The following is an 18,398-nucleotide window of genomic DNA, read 5'->3' as shown; positions in this document are numbered from 1 at the left end:
TATTCAGCAAGGATGCATTGATATATTGATAAAAAAAAAGTAACTTTTATAATGACTTTTATAATGTTATAAAATATTTTTGTAATAAGAGATTTTTTTTTAACTTTCTGTTCATCAGAGAATAAAAATAAATCATGTTTCCCACAAACATATTAAGCAGCAAAAACGTTTTTCAACATTGATAATAATAAGAACTATTATTAATAATTGAGCAATATAATAATTGATAATAGTTGAGCACCAAATCAGCATATCTGCATACAATATACAATTAGGTATAAAATTGAATTAATATAAATATGTATAAATCATTAATAATAATAAATAATGAATTAAGATAAAGTATATATTAAAAGTATAGTATATATTAAAGTACAATCTCTATAGGCCTATACTAGTATGCAATTAATTTTATATAAATAAAAATGACTAACAAAATTGCATACAGTTCATACAAATATGCATGCCCACTAATGATTTCCCTTGCGCAATAAAAGAACAGGTTGTGTGTGTGTGTGTGTGCGCGCGCGCTCGTCCGGTAGGCTGCGCTATGCTCGCACCCGCAGGAGTCGCTCTTCCCCCCCTTCCGTGCGCGCGCTTCCCCGGTCCCACGCCGAGAGAGTGTATGTGTGTAAGAACGCGTGTGTGTGAACGCTGGAGCACATTGCTGTTGCAGGAGCTTCGGCGAGACGGTCGCACTACCGATGCGCGGTCGGATACGGAACTTCTCATGGATACGCCAAAGTAGCGCGCGGACGCCTGTCACTCACCGAACGGATTTATTACTCACGAGGATAGGTATGCAAAATGAAGTCATATGCAATTTGATCATTTATGAACTAACTGCGTTTGAGAGTGAAAGTTGGATGGGGGGCAGCTTGCATGAAGGGGGGCAAGTATTGAAGGAGGTTTATTCCGCAGTAAAGGCATGCGTTGCATTGGCTGTGTTATGCGATTGGGGTTTCAGACCTCTTTGCAATGCATCTTAGGGCTAAATTGTGATTGTGTATTGATCTTTTGATTAGATATGCAGTGCAGGAGAAGGTGGGATGTCGTAGCATCCTGATTTAAGTTGTCATGGGGGGACAGATTAGAGACGGGGTGATATCTGCACATAGAAGACTTGTGGACACGCAGAGGGCAGAGAAAGTTGTTGGAGGTGTGGTAGATGTTAATGCATGCATGGTGCAATGGCAAGGTGGGAAGCTCACAAGGTCCCGAGCACCCATGGAAGGGCTGTAAATTTACAGGCGGACCCCGGTGCATGTGTGTATTCTCAAGGGACCCAGTGCATCTTTTAATTAAAACCCACGGAGCACAGACTGCACATCACAGATCCTCCACAAGAGTGTGTGTAGTCTCGCTCTCTCTCTCTCTCTCTCTCTCTCTCTCTCTGTGTGCTTCACGTATTAATGTGCTGAATTCACTTTTTTTCTCGCCATCCTCATAAGATTGGCTTCACACCGCTCTGCGCTCGGATGATGTTGGCGTGCTCCGCACATCAATGGGATACACACACTCTCTGAAATGCGACACTGCTCTGCGTTTGGTGAATACAGAGAGACATAGGGTCAACTAGACATCGATATATGCATGCTTGCATACATAAACATATGCATCCATGCATATAAACAAAACTGCATAAAGGACATGCCGAGTTGTTCATAAGCATTAAATCCAACGTGCTGTTGCTGAAAAGAAACATAAGCCACATTTGATTCAAAATGTTAAGGACAATTCAAACTACTTCAGGTTTGTTTACCACTAACTATCACTTTTATAGATTAATTACAATACTCATTGCCAGCATTAGATCAGTTTCGATATGCTTTTGCACTGGTTGCAGCGTCGGCTTGAGTTTTGGGACAAATCCAGGCTGGGCCGGGCAGGGGTTTATTTATGAGGAACTCTTTGATTGGTAATTTTGCTCGTGATGATATTTTGTGATCCACTTTTGAATTTAAAGGTCTACTCCTCCCCCAAATGAAAATATCATTTGCTCACCCTCATGTTGTTCAATCTTTCTTCTGTAGAACACAATAGGAGATATTTTGGAAAATGTCTCTGTGTCCATACAATGAAAGTCAATGGGGTCCAATGTTGTTTGGGTGCCATCATGTCTTGGGTTCTGAACTATTCATTTAAGTATTTTGAGAAATGAGTTATGTTTTTATTTTTAATTTTTTTTTAATGACCAATACTAATACCTAGAGAAGAGTGATCAATATAATGCTGATATTTAATAACATTTAATAATGAGCAAATGAGATCCACAGCAATGCTGAAATTAAATTGAAACATTTAACAAAATTCATGGTAGTAAATGCAGTCATCATATCATTCCAAACTTATATGATTTTTTTTCTTCTTCTAGGGAACACAAAAGTAAATAATTAGCAGAAAGTCTAAGCTGCTCTTCTCTATACAATTAAAGTAAATGGTGACCATAGCTGTCAAGTGAGATTTTCACTGAATATTGACTTAAATTTCAGTCTGTTCCTTACATATACATAACTAACATATGACTTTGGACGATTTATAGCGCCTACACTGTAAAAAATATTTTTTCATGATTTATTATTACAATTTTTTTTTTTGTCAAATCAACTTAGATAATTAATGTGGTTCAGATAACAAAATATTTTGAGTTTCTGTTGATTAAATCAATCGGCTTAATTTCAATGAACTCAAATTTTAAGGCAACCAGGTAACTTACTTTTTTAAAGTTAAACCAGCAATTCTTTTTTACAGTGTAGGGCTGCACAATTAATCGAATTTTTCATTGTGATTACGATAACGGATGCCACAATTTCATAATCGTTCAAAGGTGCGATTACATCAAAAAATATCCACTTACACTTTATTCTGCATGCTTAAGAGGTGCGTTTAGAGCATGTTACGTTGTGAGAGGCGAATCACGACTACCTCAGAGTGTAAAAGGTCTAACCTAGCACAAAAGGAACTAGTGACGCAATCGTACGCTGATTGGCCGAACGAATGCGAAATACCAGCACCCGCCATTTTTAAAAGCCGTGTACACAGCCTATATATTTTCTCCTTGAACTAACTCTACAAACAACAGAAAACAGTGATCGATGGACCTCTCAACCTAACCTTATGAATTTGAGCGGACCAAGCAAAACATTATTATGTATTTCTGCTCAGCTAACAACATTGGGCATCAACCACATGGCAAAAGCTAATACTTTTTCATACTGTCTCAGTGCTGTCAAAATAAAAATCCGCCACGCTATCAAATAAAAGTCACAACAACAACCGCAGTTTACGTCACTTCAGAGTTCCTACTGGCGGTGCAAATGCAACCATGAAAATGTCCATAGGGCCATTCCTAGAACAACATGGTGCAAAAGCCCATATTATTATGACATATGCATGTTTACTTTTTATTATTATTATTATTTTTAAGTAGAGACCAAAGAAAAGTATAGTTGACATTTGAAGCTTAATGCTATAGAAAAGCAATAAAACATTTCAGGAAGAGTGTTTTTTTTTTTTTTTGTCAAAAATATGGCATACAGTTGCTTCAAACAGTGCTATAAAGATATTCAAAACATCTTTCAATGTAATTGTGATAATCATAATTAATAATCGCAATTACAATTTCACGGGAATAATCGACAATTATGATTTTTGTCATAATCGTGCAGCCCTCTACTTACAATTACATCTTTCAATGTAATTGTGATAATCATAATTAATAATCGCAATTACAATTTTCACGGGAATAATCAACAATTACGATTTTTGTCATAATCGTGCAGCCCTCTATGGACAACTTTTCTGATGCTTTTATTGTATTTTTTGGCGCTAGACCCGAGCTTTTGGCCTATTCTAATCTCAAAATTTCAGATATTTCAATCTATAACTAGATAATATGACTCAACCATATTTGTTAATACGTTATTTTCCTGTTACAATTTAATCGCTGTCAGATAGCACAGCAAAGCGATGCATTTATGCTCTGTTAATTCACAAACTATAAAACATCAAACCACAGTGGAAACACATATTAAGATTATGCTCAAAGTGTCTGAGTGAGTGAAAGAGGAGGTAGTTGTGTCTGTGAAGAGCAACACACACACTTTTGTCCGCGTTCCAAACAGCTGTCTGTTCGGATACATGATATGTTTTCGAGAAAACATTTTTTTTTTACTGGTCCACCTGTTCAGTTCCGTTTGTCCTTTATGTGTTCATCAGTCTGTGTGTGTGTGTATGAGGGTAGAATGACCTCTACGTCGCTGATCAATGCAGCCGTTCTCCCTTAGAAACGGAGGGATGTGTCCCTGTGTGGGGCGACCCTTCCCCCATCTGTTCCCAGTGCAGCCCAGCGTGTGTGTGCAAGCCGATTCTCAGCATCTGTCTTTGCCAAATGCCAGGGCTCAGTGGACGCTTCACATAAAATCAGCGCCCCGCTCTGGGTGTGTGAGGGGGTAGGGAGTCCTGATGTGCCGTTGTTGCGTCTCAAAGCGTTCGTGCCATTGTTTGTGTGCGCTGTGTGTGTGTGCGTGCTTTTGTTCTCCGCTTGCGCTGGAATGCTCTTCAGTGCTGTGTCAACTGTAGAGACCCCCTCAGATCCCGTCCTACACCCCGCGGCCCCTCTCTTCAATGTTTTCCCTTGTTTTTCAGTCTTAATTTGTTTTGTCTTGCCCTTCTAGTCTGTCATTTTTCATAGAGCACTGAAAGACGGAGTAATTAGAGTGGGCTCTTTCTGAAAGTTTCTTTCTGTGTGCGGTCAGGGCCCCGTCAGTATGACAGAGGGCCACACGTATAAACAAATGTCTAAGACAGTCGAATACCAGGCTCTCTTTGGCTGTGTCTCAAAACTTAGTGAGCTGCATGCCTACCTAGATAGCATTTTTGGGCTTTATAGATGCATTTTATCCCTTACTAAAAATTACTATTGTATTCATATACTATTATTTAAATGCAATTCAAAGAAGACTGTGATATTAAAATGATACATTTTAACAAAAGCATAAAGCATAAAATCATAAAAATATAAATAAATAAAATAATTTTAAAATAAAATAGCCTAAATAAAATCTTCCAACCTTTTTTTGTTGGTTGATCAGGTTACATTAAAAATTTGCATGTCAGCATGATTGCAAAATGTGATATTCATTTGATACAACAGTTCAATAAGCAATAAGTTGGATTATATTAAAGGTGCCCAAGAACATGTTTTCAAAAGATGTAATATAAGTCTTAGGTGTCCCCTGAATGTGTCTGCGAAGTTTCATCTCAAAATACCCCATAGTTTTTTTTTTTTTTTATTAATTTTTTTAACTGCCTATTTTGGGGCATCATTATAAACGCGCCGATTTATGCAGCGCGGCCCCTTTAAATCTCATGCTCTCCGCCCACGGAGATCGCGCTTGCCTTAAACAGCATTAACAAAGTTCACACCGCTAATATAACCCTCAAAATGGATCTTTACAAAGTGTTCGTCATGCAACGTCTAATCGCGTAAGTAGAGTATTTAATTGGATGTTTACATTTGATTCTGCCTGATTGATTTGATTGTGCTCCGTGGCTAACGGCTAATGCTACACTGTTGGAGAGATTTATAAAGAATGAAGTTGTGTTTATGAATTATACAGACTGCAAGTGTTTAAAAAATGAAAATAACGACAGTCTTGTCTCCGTGAATACAGTAAGAAACGATGGTAACTTTAACCACATTTAACAGTACATTAGCAACATGCTAACGAAACATTTAGAAAGACAATTTACAAATATCACTAAAAATATCATGTTATCATGGATCATGTCAGTTATTATTGCTCCATCTGTCCATTTTTCGCTATTGTTCTTGCTTGCTTACCTAGTCTGATGATTCAGCTGTGCACATCCAGGCGTTTATACTGGCTGCCCTTGTTTAATGCCTTTCATAATGTTGGGAACATGGGTTGGCATATGCAAATATTGGGGGCGTACACCCCGACTGTTACGTAACAGTCAGTGTTATGTTGAGATTCGCCTGTTCTTCAGAGGTCTTTTAAACAAATGAGATTTATATAAGAAGGAGGAAACAATGGAGTTTGAAACTCACTGTATGTCATTTCCATGTACTGAACTCTTGTTATTCAACTATGCCGAGGTAAATTCAATTTTTGAATCTAGGGCACCTTTAATCAACAATTTTTAGACACAACGTTGTCAGTTTGGACAGTTTTTGCTCTATTTTGCCAATGAAAAAAGTTCCAAACAAAGCAGAAAAGTTCCCAGCGACACACAGCAGTTTCATTCTTGAATGATTTGCCGTTTTTGAATGAATCGGGTGAGTCAATGATTCAATGACCCATTCATAAAATCAACGGGCAAATTCTTTCAGCCATTTTGAACTAATCAGTTTAATGAATGATTCTATGATTCACTTATTATGACTTGCCACCACCACATGTCCTGAAAAGTGAAGCCAAAACATTTCTATTTCGCTCCCTTGTGGCTGGATGCAGTATAGGTCATAAACGCCACCCCATGTAATCAAATGGGATGTGAGGCAAACTAAAAAATCCAATTACACTTCAAATAATTTTTTTTTCCAAAGATGGTTTCTGTCATTTCATGCAGATTTAATTCTTTTCTATATTCATATACTGTGGTATTTATGTGGTAATCCAAAGCACTTCAAAGAATACCATGGTGTTACCACACTGTTAAAAATGAAAGTTGAGAAAACTTAAAAGTTTAAGGTAACCATGCTGCAGAAGATTTTTGAGTTTTCTCAACTTGTTGTTGTATAACAAGAACAAATTAAAACAAGTTGAGAAAACTCAACATTTTCATTTAGCTGAAAACCAAAAACCAAAATTATATTTGGGTTACTATTAAACTTTTTATCCTCTTCAAGGTTTTATGTTCTGAAGTGATAAATTAAACCTGTTGTAGTAAAGTTCTTTGGTAATGAGGCATCAAATGAAGTTTTCATTTAGCTGAAAACCAAAACCATACATGCAAAATTTAGCAAAAGCATAATTTTTGTTCATAGTGAAGTGCATCCACACGGTAAACATATTTAGTTGTTGTAGCTTATCCATGTTGCGTGCATGAAATAGACAATAACAGTCAAAACACATAATCAGAGAAGTGCTAATTAAACATCACAGAAGATTTTTTAGTCCTCCGAAACTATTTCAGTTGAAACCAAAAAACTGAGAATTGCTGTTTCTGCCTGGTTTCAGTTTGTTGAATTTTCAGTGCATCACTAGTATTTTCATAGTTTGATGTATTACCATTGCACCAAATCCCAAAATCATCCCAAAAGTGTATTTGACCATGTTTAGGTATGTAGCTCACAAGATTTTAAGACACATTCTGTGTGTGAGAGCTTATTAAAACACTCAAGTACCTTGTTTGGACAAAAGTCACAGGTCTTTTGTTCCCTGTCTGTCTTTGTCTTTCATTTGCGTTTCACAATGATCATAGCAGCTAATTAACAGCATTGTAATTAGTCAGGTAATAAAGCTTCAAGTCAAGAACAACTGCTCAAGGGAGCATCTCTTTAATGAGCACTGATGCTGTTGCGGATTCGGCTGCGTTCAGTGGATTTGCAGTGTGTGTGTGCTGTTTGCTTTCTTGGGAAAGAAAGTGAGAGTCAAAATGAGTACATTGGTTTTGATCCAGCTCGGTAGACCAGAAGAGAGAAACGCTAGATAGAAAGAGCGAGCGAAATGCAGGGTTTGGTCCAGTGTGGTCGACTGGCGGTTGAAATCTGAGCATGTGATTTTAGGCTAAGAATACACCTCTGAACGACACACACAATAAGATGAACACAATATAACTGCACTGTAATGATTTTTCGAAGTAAATAAAACAAAGATTATTGAAGCACAGTACGTTTTACAAGAAAATAATATTTCAGTCTTTCGACTTCAAAAATTAATGTTTAATTTAATGTGTTACTTGCCATTTATTTGTGAAATTTACTAACAATTTCTGAGTGAAAATTGTTTCATATTTTTTCAGTGTGAACGATTATAGATAAATTGAGAATCACATTTTTTTTTTTGTTTCAAACAGAGATCACAATTCTCTTGCAATTCTGAACATACAAATAACATGTAATTTACTAAAGGTTCTGAGAAAATGTTAATTGCTGCAGTCTGTTTAAATTGTTTAACGAATGAATTCATTATTTTTTAATAAACGATTTGAATGAATGATTCAATGACTCACTCATAAATACTCCACTTGTTTCATTACTGGATGAATCAGTTTTTTTGAACGAATCTCTTGAATGAATGATTCAATAACAAATACATTTATCAACAGTCACTTGTCGCCACCTACTGGTGTAACAATGTAATCCATACAGTCGTTAAAGCACCATTTTCTTTATTTTGACCACTTCCGTTGACATCAGTGTTTATATCTGAAATATAAACTTTTATCCCAGTACTTCTATGTATATGAATATCTGTAACACAGAAATAATGATACTGTGTGGTTGAAAAAATCTAGACAGCCTAACTGCTCTCTCTGGTTCAGCGGCAGCGCCAACACAGATTTTAATGTTCCAGGGTGATTTTGTCAAAGGTTTAATAGACACAGGCGAATTGCTGTCATTTAGTTGTGTTTGCGTATAGTGTGATGTGTGTGTGTGGAGGCTGGTGAATGATGTGCTCTGAGCTCATGCTGTCGATTCGGTGACGCCCTTGTCTGTCTCGCCGGCGAGCCTGATGTGTATTGATCCAGTATGCCACCATCAGTGCCAACCACACACACACTTACACACACATGCACACTAGACATCCTCTCTGTTAGCAGTCTGAGAAAAAGTCTTACCTTCCTGACAATCAGAAGCAACTTGATCATTTAAACCAGCCAGTCATGGCTCACTTTAATAGCAGCTAACCTAGAATCCCAGCAGAATCACTGCATTCTTACAAAGGAAGTAATTTGGATAGAAACCTATTGACTTGTCTTTTAAAGAAACGCCTTGTTCTGTCCATCAGTGGACTGGCGATTATCTTAGTGTCACAGTAATTTGTTGATTGTTCACAATCACAAAATAAAGTTTTTTTGATGACTGATTTTCCTTTCGAAGGTAAAGCATGCTTAAAATCGAGATGAAATAAAAGTGTAACCTATTTACTTTCTTGATATATAATCCTGGTCTTATTGTGAACAATTAATCGAAAGCACATTATTTGAAAGAAGAACATTTTGTCAAAAGATTTTTTTTTCAGTGTGTGTATATATATATATATATATATATATATATATATATATATATATATATATATATATATATATATATATATATATATATATATATATATATATATATATATATATATACACTTGCTGTTTAGTATATCATCCAATTAATTCTCGACAGATAAAACTACTGCCAATACATACATACATACATTGCTGTGAGCAAGTAAGACATGCTGCTGCTGTACAATATAGCGCACATGAATAACCGTAGCAGATCTATACAGGTGGAGCTGGGGAAGGTGGAGGGTTTCTGAAGCACGCTGCGCTGCTAAGCAAATGCTAACTCATGTATTTAAAGATTAAGCACGCAAGCTCATTGGCTACTAATACAGCAGGAACCAATCATCTGTGACCTATAGATAATGATGTGATAATTAGCAGGTTGTGTTAAAGGACCTATTAGCCTGCCCATTAGAGTTTCATGCCAGAACTTTGTATTTATACACACCCTATTTGGGTGTGAGCAAAAATACGCCATTTTTGTGTTGTGTCCCTTTAAATGCAAATGAGCTGCTGCTCCTGGCCACTTTCCAGAAGAGGGCGGCGCTTTAACAGCTTGCGCTTTGGTTGCTCAACAACAACAAAGCTGGAGAATCTCACGCAGCCAAAATGACGATTCTACTTATTTTTGACGTCATCACTTTACGTAAAGAGTTATAGAGGCGAATACCAGGTCTGTTCACGAAACGCTGGTGCTATAAGGTGCATTAACCTGCTTACTGCTGAGGAAAACAAACAAACACATTTTAAAGTGATTAGAAACTTGAAATTGGACCACCCACTCACATCCGCTCACACACATTCGTCTCTCTGCTCGTTGATATCTCCTTCTCTCCCATATTCCTCCAGCGTTTTTCCCTGATGTGTTTTTTGTTAGGCTCTGATTCATTACGTCGCTTGAGATAAATTCTGTTTTTCAGTGGGTTGATGTTACCGGAAGCAGAGGAGCAGCTCATTTAGGACAAGGCACTGGTGGGTCGATAACTTGTTAGAGCTCCGTTTGACAAGATGTTGTTCACACAGGTAATTTACCCATAAACTCGCTAAAGTTGCCACTTACGTCACTGTCACAGTAGTGTGGATAAGCACAAATCAAAAGCGCATTGATCGACGTGCAACCTTTATAAGACAAACACCTGGGTGTGTGTTTGTGCACTTGGGGTAGTAGTTTATTGTTGCTCTGTTGCTTAGTGTTTGTTTGTATGTGAGTGTGTGATTCTTAATTGATCATGTCTTCTATAAAGTAGTTATATTGCTTTTCGCCTTACAAAAAAGTCTTGTGGCGATACCATTTTACTGAATGATCAGCATAGTCATGTACAGTATATGACTTAAAGGGTTAGTTCACAAAAAATGAAAATTCTGTCATTTATTACTCACCCTCATGTCATTCCACACCCGTAAGACCTTTGTTCTTCTTCGGAAGACAAATTAAGATATTTTTGATGAAATCCGATGGCCGATGAGGTGTCCATTGACAGTAAGTTAATTTACACTTTCAGATGCCCAGAAAGCTACTAAAGACATATTTAAAACAGTTCATGTGACTACAGTGGTTCAACCTTAATGTTATGAAGTGACAAGAATACTTTTTGTGCTCCAAAAACCCAAAATAACGACTTTATTCAACAATATCTAGTGATGGGCGATTTCAAAACACTGCTTCATGAAGCTTCGCAGCTTTACGAATCTTTTGTTTTGAATCAGTGGTTCAGAGCGCGTATCAAACTGCCAAAGTCACGCGAACCATTGAAAGTTCGAAACACTTATGACATAACGAGGCCTCGTTTACTGAAATCACATGACTTTCATGCTCCAAACCACTGATTCGAAACAAAACATTTGTAAAGCTTCGAAGCTTCATGAAGCAGTGTTTTGAAATCGCCCATTGCTAGATATCGTGGAAGTCCTTATTTTGTTTTTTTGCCGCACAAAAAGTATTCTCGTCACTTTATAACATTAAGGTTGAACCACTGTAGTCACATGAACTGTTTTAAATATGGTTTTAGTAGCTTTCTGGGCATTGAAAGTGTAAATTAACTTGCTGTCAATGGAGGCCTCACTGAGCCATTGGATTTTATCAAAAATATCTTAATTTGTCTTCCGAAGATGAATGACGGTCTTAAAGGTGTGGAATGACACGAGGGTGAGTAATTAATGACTGAATTTTCATTTTTTGGTGAACTAACCCTTATCCACCTTAATCGTTTTAGTATTATCTAGTAAATTATGCAAGTACTCGTGCAGATTTTTTGGGGAAAATGTGTGGGCCATAATGAAGGGAGGCAGCCTATTTCTTGAAAAATGAATGTTGAAAAGTTCATAATTGGTTTTCATATGTTACTCAAAATTTACTCAACTAATATTTTCAAAATAATCCAAATCCAGTAGCCCTTTGCAGTACTTGTTAGCATTCAAACAATAAGTGTGTGTTTAGCATCATCTCTGTTAAACTTGCATTAATTTATGTCAAAGCCTTGCCAATTATGTTTATTATGCCAAAAACATTTTTTGTGTTTTATTTCTCAATTTAAACTTAAATGAGAATTGTCATTGTTGCACTGGCTTGATTTTGAGGCAGATTTACAGGGATAGTTCACTCAAAAATGAAAATTCAGTCATCATTTACTCCCCCTCAAGTTGTTCCAAACCTGTATGAATTTCTTTCTTCTGCTGAACATAAAAGAAGATATTTTTTAAAAAAAAATATTGGTAACCAAACAGTTGATGGACCACACTGACTTCTACTATTACACTATGGAAATCAATGTGGTCCATCAACTGTTTGGTTACCGACATTTTTCAAAATATCTTCTTTTGTGTTCAGCAAAAGAAAGAAATTCATACAGGTATGGAACAACTTGAGGGGGAGTAAATGATGACCGAATTTTCAGTTTCGGGTGAACTATCCCTTTAAATTAGATTTAAGGTATATGAGCGTATTGTTTTCACGCCTTTTGTGTTATATGCATGTACAGTAGATTTGCGGTAGGGCAGCTCCATGGTCATGCGTTTCTAGGGAATGAGCTGATAATATGTATACCTTGAAAGTGATGCAATTACTTTGGGTAAACATGCCTGTTAAAAGAATAAATGTAAACCTCTAAAGCAGAGCATGAATCAGAGCCGCTTGCATTCTACACAGCTTCATCTTATTGAGTTTCAGTTTTGTCGCTGAGATGTTCCCCTTGCCTCCAATTTAGAGTCAGAATGTTAGAACAATTTGTTTAGAATTGATTATTGTCTTTTCTTGTGTTTATACTTGTTGATTTCATTTCAGAATCCATATTGTAAGTAGAAGGCTTTCTTCTTTTGATAAATAGCTCTTGATAGGGACTGGCGGTATGGTGGGTTTATTTTTCCATCTTGGTAAGTTTGGAAACTCAACTACACATTTGGCCCTGGAAAAGAGGGGGCCCATCCATAAATTTTGTCCTGCGCTTTGTGAAATTTAACAAAAGTTATGGGTGGTACTTGTTAGTGGTTGTTTAGTGTATATGTTCATGTGTGTATATATATGTGATACATACATGACATGCATACATTCATTGTGTATTCTGAGGTTTAGCACTTTATGGTGCTCTGTTGTTTATCACGTTTGTGTTTTATTCATGTGTGTAAGTTCTCATAGTCCATTGTGTTGTTTATTTATGTGTTTGTTATAGCCAAGGGGATTGGTAAACTATGGCTGTTCTGCTCATAATGGAAGTGGAGCGTGTTCAGACTGCGCAGCTGCCTAGAGCTTTCTCCGTGTGTGTCTTTGTAAACACTTGTATGTTCTTCACGTACGGAGGGTGTGTGTTGTGTTCAATGCATTTGTGGAGGTGGTTGCTGAGATCAGAGCAGCTCCGTTTATGTGAGTTTAGTTACTTGTACCTTAGGGACAAAAATGTCCCCAGAAGTTAGCTAAACCTGACAAAACCTCACTGATGGAATGTCCTCTGCAGTAAAAATCATTCATAAATACATTAAATACAAACGTTTTTCTTTAGAGTCTGAGTTCGCCTGTAGTCATAGGATTAGCATTAGAAGATATATGGTATGGCCTCATTTAGATAGCGAAGTAAACTTGTGTGCGATCTGTTTTAGTGCGTTTTACAAGCTGTAATTGGGTTTGGAGCTGATTATTACTGCCAGAAACACAAATCACACACGTCGAGAGAGATATTGTAGAGAAAGGAGAGATTTAATGATTGGAGCGGGACTTGAAGGTTGTTCTTTCATTGCAGCAGATTCTTCAGACAGTGACTGGGTCTTTCTGAGTGTATGCGTATAAAGTGTTGAGATTTGATTAGTTTTGAAGGTGAGGGAAGCCCAGACACACCGATACAAACACACACACACTTGGCAGTATGAGTCACACATTCATGGTGCTTTCGCTCAGTGTGCGGTCAGTGCACTTTTATCTGACATAAATTCACAGTTATAAACACATACATGACACACAAAGACATAGAATACACATAGATAGACACACATTTACTTAGCTATCTGCTTCTGTTGTTGAATATGCAGTAGACCTAACAAAACCCACGCCATAATTATAGCTGAAAATATTTGGATTTTTAATTATTTTTGTTTATGTTTATATTGTTTTTATAAATGAGGACATTCCCAAAGGTTTCTTCAGATCTAGCTTACTTTGTAGGACATAAGTCCTACTTAGACACAAATAGGCCTACATACTCAAAATAGTTTTTTTCCTGTTCTTTAATTTACTTGATTATAATGAGCTAATTGAAAATTTTATCACTGTGTCATTGTATCAATCCATTTGTTTATCTAAATCTACATCAGTTTTGTGTTGGAGCTATGAATACATTTTCTTGCATTAAAGGTGCAGTAGGTGATCTGGGAAATGCTAACGTTAGCTCAGCATGAAAGCATAGGATCCTTCCCTCCCTGCAAATCGCCGTCCAAAGCCACGCTTCCTCAAAAACACTTAATGTGCACACACACAGCTGCTCTCGGCAAAGCGTCAAAAGAGATGGCATTAAACTACCTCATGTCTCAAAGCAACTAACATTATAATAATAATGAACGTAAACATCTTAGAGTGCTTGTACCTGACTGCTGCAGATTCATTTCAGTGTTGATATTGTTGACATGAAAGTGCATAATTCCGAGTCTGAGGACGTTAACAGCTCTGGTTACAACGTCACGGGTTACCTTAATATCTTAATTACGGTAGTTATGGCTTGAACGCAGCATAAACTTGTTGTTTAAATTAGGGCTGGGCGATATATCGCATAACAAGCCACGCAATATCGCGTTCAGTATCGAAGATGAATCGCCTTCGATACTGAACACGATATTGCGTGGCTTGTCTGTGATCTACGGCTCTGTCTATTAAAAGACGCTCCATTTAAAAGCAGGTGATGGCGATTTAGCGGTAATCAGGGAGCCGGCTTTACTGACGAAAGAATCGCATGCGATATATCGCCCAGCCCTAGTTTAAATTCGGTAGGAAGTGTAAAACATGGCTGCTGTTTGTTTGCGGTGCTCAGTGACTGAGGAATGTATAAAGCACGAAACGCGCTGATGACGTATGATGTCTGCGCGAACAGGGAGCGTGAGGGTATGTAAAAACATGCGTTTATAGGCAGGTAGGACATCGTATTATTTAATTCGGACCAAAAATATAAAGATTGGATAAACATTTTATGGTCCTACGCCTTCCACAGATGATGTATATTTATAAAAATACATTTAGACCATTTAACATAGTGATTGCTATCAGGATATGAGGAGACTTTCAACCAGTACAACAAAAAAAAATTCTGTAGGGAATCACCTATTGCACCTTTAATTGAAACTGGACAGTGTATTTCCTGTTCCCAGCATGCTTTGCATTGGAAAAGATTAGGAGAGTAAAGCTGCGTCCAAAATCAAATACTTCTACTTCTACTTCGAATACTATATAGTACGTGAAAAACAGTATGCGAACAGAGTAGTATGTCCGAATTCATAGTATTCGAAAAAAAGTAGGCAAAAAGTACTCGGATTGACTTACTACTTCCGGTGAGATTCTGAAGTGCACTTATGATGGACACTTTGCTATCCCATGAGGCCATGGGAGAGGATTTATGAATGGAGTTGAATAGATGTAACTGATGCCGGTAGGTCATTTGACAGTATCAACATGGCGGATGTAGTATGGTCAAATTAATTCATACTACAAAAGCTGGTATCATACTACAAAAGCTGGTATCATGTAACTCGTATGTCCTGCTGATCCCATACATTACATAAAGTAAAAAGGTTATCAAAAGTTTTAAGCTAGTCAAGTTTGACACATTTAATATTATTATGATTTCCTTAATTTAGTTAGGCTTGTCCACTACACAGGGGTGCATTTTCCGAAAGCATCGTTAGCAAACTATGGTTGTAAGTCCCATTGAAGTCTATTTGTAATGACGGAACTTGCGACTATAGTTCGCTTTGTGAAACGCACCTCAGGTTGATTGTGTTATGTGGTAATTTGATGTTAAAAAAACAAAAACAAAAAAACAACCACTGTGCACCACTGTCCTAAATTGAATAGTTAAGTCAAAAATTGTGTGGGATCTGAGTTGCATTATGATGCCAGTCTCAAGTGTGTGTGTTTCAGTCCGTGTCACACTCGTCACTCTCCTCTGATCTCTACCTGATCTCAGGTCTCTCTTTAGGTCTGTGTTTCCGTGTGGGCTTGTCTCTCTTTGATGAATCACTTATTGAAGGACAGCGAAGGGGTCGTTCAGGCAGCAGTAGTGGTGCTCAGAGCAGGGGCATAATCAGTCCCAGAGGGTTCGAGCAGTGAGGACGGTAGCGCCGGCTCAGATAGCGGTAATTACCCTGACCATATATTCCCACAGCACGACAGGAGACAACACATGCACATACAGACACTCTCTCCAGGAGCGACTGTAAGAGAAAGAGAGTTTTTTCAGAACACATCTGATTCATTATTGTGACAGGAATTAGTAAGGTTCATTGTTCTGAGAGTACTAAATTAGTGTTAGATGACAAAAAAAGCAACCAAAATGTAAAAATCCACAGTCTACCAAAAGTCAGATTTACAAATGCTTTTAAGTGGTACATCTAGTGTGTGTGTGTGTGTGTGTGTGTGTGTGTGTGTGTGTATGGGAACACTTTAGTTTTAGGCTCCAATTCTCACTATAACTGCTTATTAGCCTTCATATTACTAGGAGGATATTGGTTGTTTATTAGTACTTATAAAGCACATATTAATGCCTTATTCTGCATGCCCGTATTCTACATCCCATAATCTTACCAATACTTAAAAATAACTACCTTACTAACTATTAATAAGCAGTAAATAGGAGCTTATTGAGGCAAAAGTTGAAGTTAATAGTGAAGTAAAAGTTTCATTCATTTTCATAAATTAAAATGAAATTAAATAAACATTTTGCTATTGGAAAAAAATTATATTTTACAAACCGAATTCTGGAAATATTGGGACTTTTTTTTTTTTTTTAAATTTGAATAAAATGAAAACTAAAAGACTTTCAAATCACATGAGCCAATATTTTATTCACAATAGAACATAGATAATATAACAAATGTTTAAACTTAGAAATTTTACACTTTTATCCACTAAATGAGCTCATTTCAAATTTTATGCCTGCTACAGGTCTCCAAAAAGTTGGCACAGGGTCAACAAACAGCTGAAAAAGCAAGAAATTTTGAAAAGATTCAGCTGGGAGAACATCTAGCAACTAATTAAGTTAATTGACATCAGGTCTGTAACATGATTAGCTATGAAAGGGATGTCTTAGAGAGGCAGAGTCTCTCAGAAGTTAAGATGGGCAAAGCTGTGAAAGAGTGTGTAAAAAGATGGTTGAATACTTTAAATACAATGTTCCTCAATGTCAAATTGCAAAGGCTTTGCAAATCTCATCATCTACAGTGCATAACATCATCAAAAGATTCAGAGAAACTGGAGAAATCTCGAAGACCTTTATTGGATGCCCCGTGGCCTTCGGGCCCTCAGACGACACTGCATCCCTCATCGGCATGATTGTGTCAATGACATTGCTAAATGGGCCCAGGAATACTTCCAGAAACCACTGTCGGTAAACGCAATCCGCCGTGCCATCTGCAGATGCCAACTAAAGCTCTATCATGCAAAAAGGAAGCCATATGTGAACATGCAGTCTTTTGCACAATCCAAAGATTTGAGCACAATGTATTCCAAACTTCTAAAGCTACATTTGTTTAAGGAACAGACTGGAATTTAGATTGTAAAATTTTTCACATTCACAAATTTCTACCCAAGAACCTTTCGGTTGAATAAATAGGGCTGATTTTCATCAAATATCAAGTCAACTTTCTTTTGTATCAACACAACACATATCTACACAATTTTGTTATGTTCCTTATTGTTCTAAGAAAAAAACATGCATGCTTCTGAGCAACATTTTTGTGTGAACTATCCCTTTAACCGTTTCTATGTATGTGTGTGCATCTTGTGTCTACATGTGTGTAGAAGCCTTTTTAGAAAGGCCACAAGAGTTAAGCCCCATTCAAAGGAGTCTGATTACCAGAACAGGATGTTTTTGAGTGTTTGTGGACAAGGGACCAAAAGGAACCAGGAAAATAAAAAAAGAAGTGAAATCCTAGACCTGGAAAGCTCTTGATGATGATGTCAGCAGGTCTTTTGAGACCTTGTATGTTGGATTTTTTTCCACGGCAATCTCAGGAGAGGTTGAAGCAGGTCTGATTCACTTTAACTGATGTGCTGTCAGTCTTTTTGTCCTTCAGTATAACGGTGAGTCTTTTAGACAGCAGATTTCAAGAACTCTGACACAGACCAAACAGACCATCAGAAAACGATTAAGGCGTCAGAACATCAGTTCTCAAAAGTCAGACTTTATAAAAATCGGTGTAGTGGTGGAGAAATGCTTGACTGATCTGTTATAGAGCCTAGGTGCTGTTGTGTTGATTTGATGTGAACAGAAACAACACGAACAATATGCTGTTCTGTTGTGTTCCTGGTAGGCGTGTAAAAATGCTATTCAAAATGAGGTACGGATCTGTTAAATGGAGCAGAGGCAGGATATTTAAAGCAATTTGGGGAAAACCAAAAATTAAATTCCCTGACTCACTGCTAGGGCTGCACAATATATTGTTTTAGCATTGATATCTTGATG

General features: G+C 37.2%; 1 protein-coding gene across 1 annotated transcript in view; it reads left to right on the top strand.

The window, feature by feature from the left end:
- Positions 1-555: 555 nt before the first annotated feature.
- The window catches only part of fat3a (FAT atypical cadherin 3a), a 214,329-nt gene continuing 196,486 nt past the window's right edge, over positions 556-18,398 (top strand). Inside the window, 1 exon segment of the mRNA XM_048159676.1 lies at positions 556-798. The gene's annotated coding sequence lies outside the window, so the exon portion shown is untranslated.

Source organism: Megalobrama amblycephala, linkage group LG16, assembly GCF_018812025.1.
Source record: "Megalobrama amblycephala isolate DHTTF-2021 linkage group LG16, ASM1881202v1, whole genome shotgun sequence".
Classification (NCBI taxonomy): Eukaryota; Metazoa; Chordata; class Actinopteri; order Cypriniformes; family Xenocyprididae; genus Megalobrama; species Megalobrama amblycephala.
The sequence above is the reverse complement of the archived record's forward strand: the minus strand, read 5'-3'. Positions and strand labels throughout refer to the sequence as shown.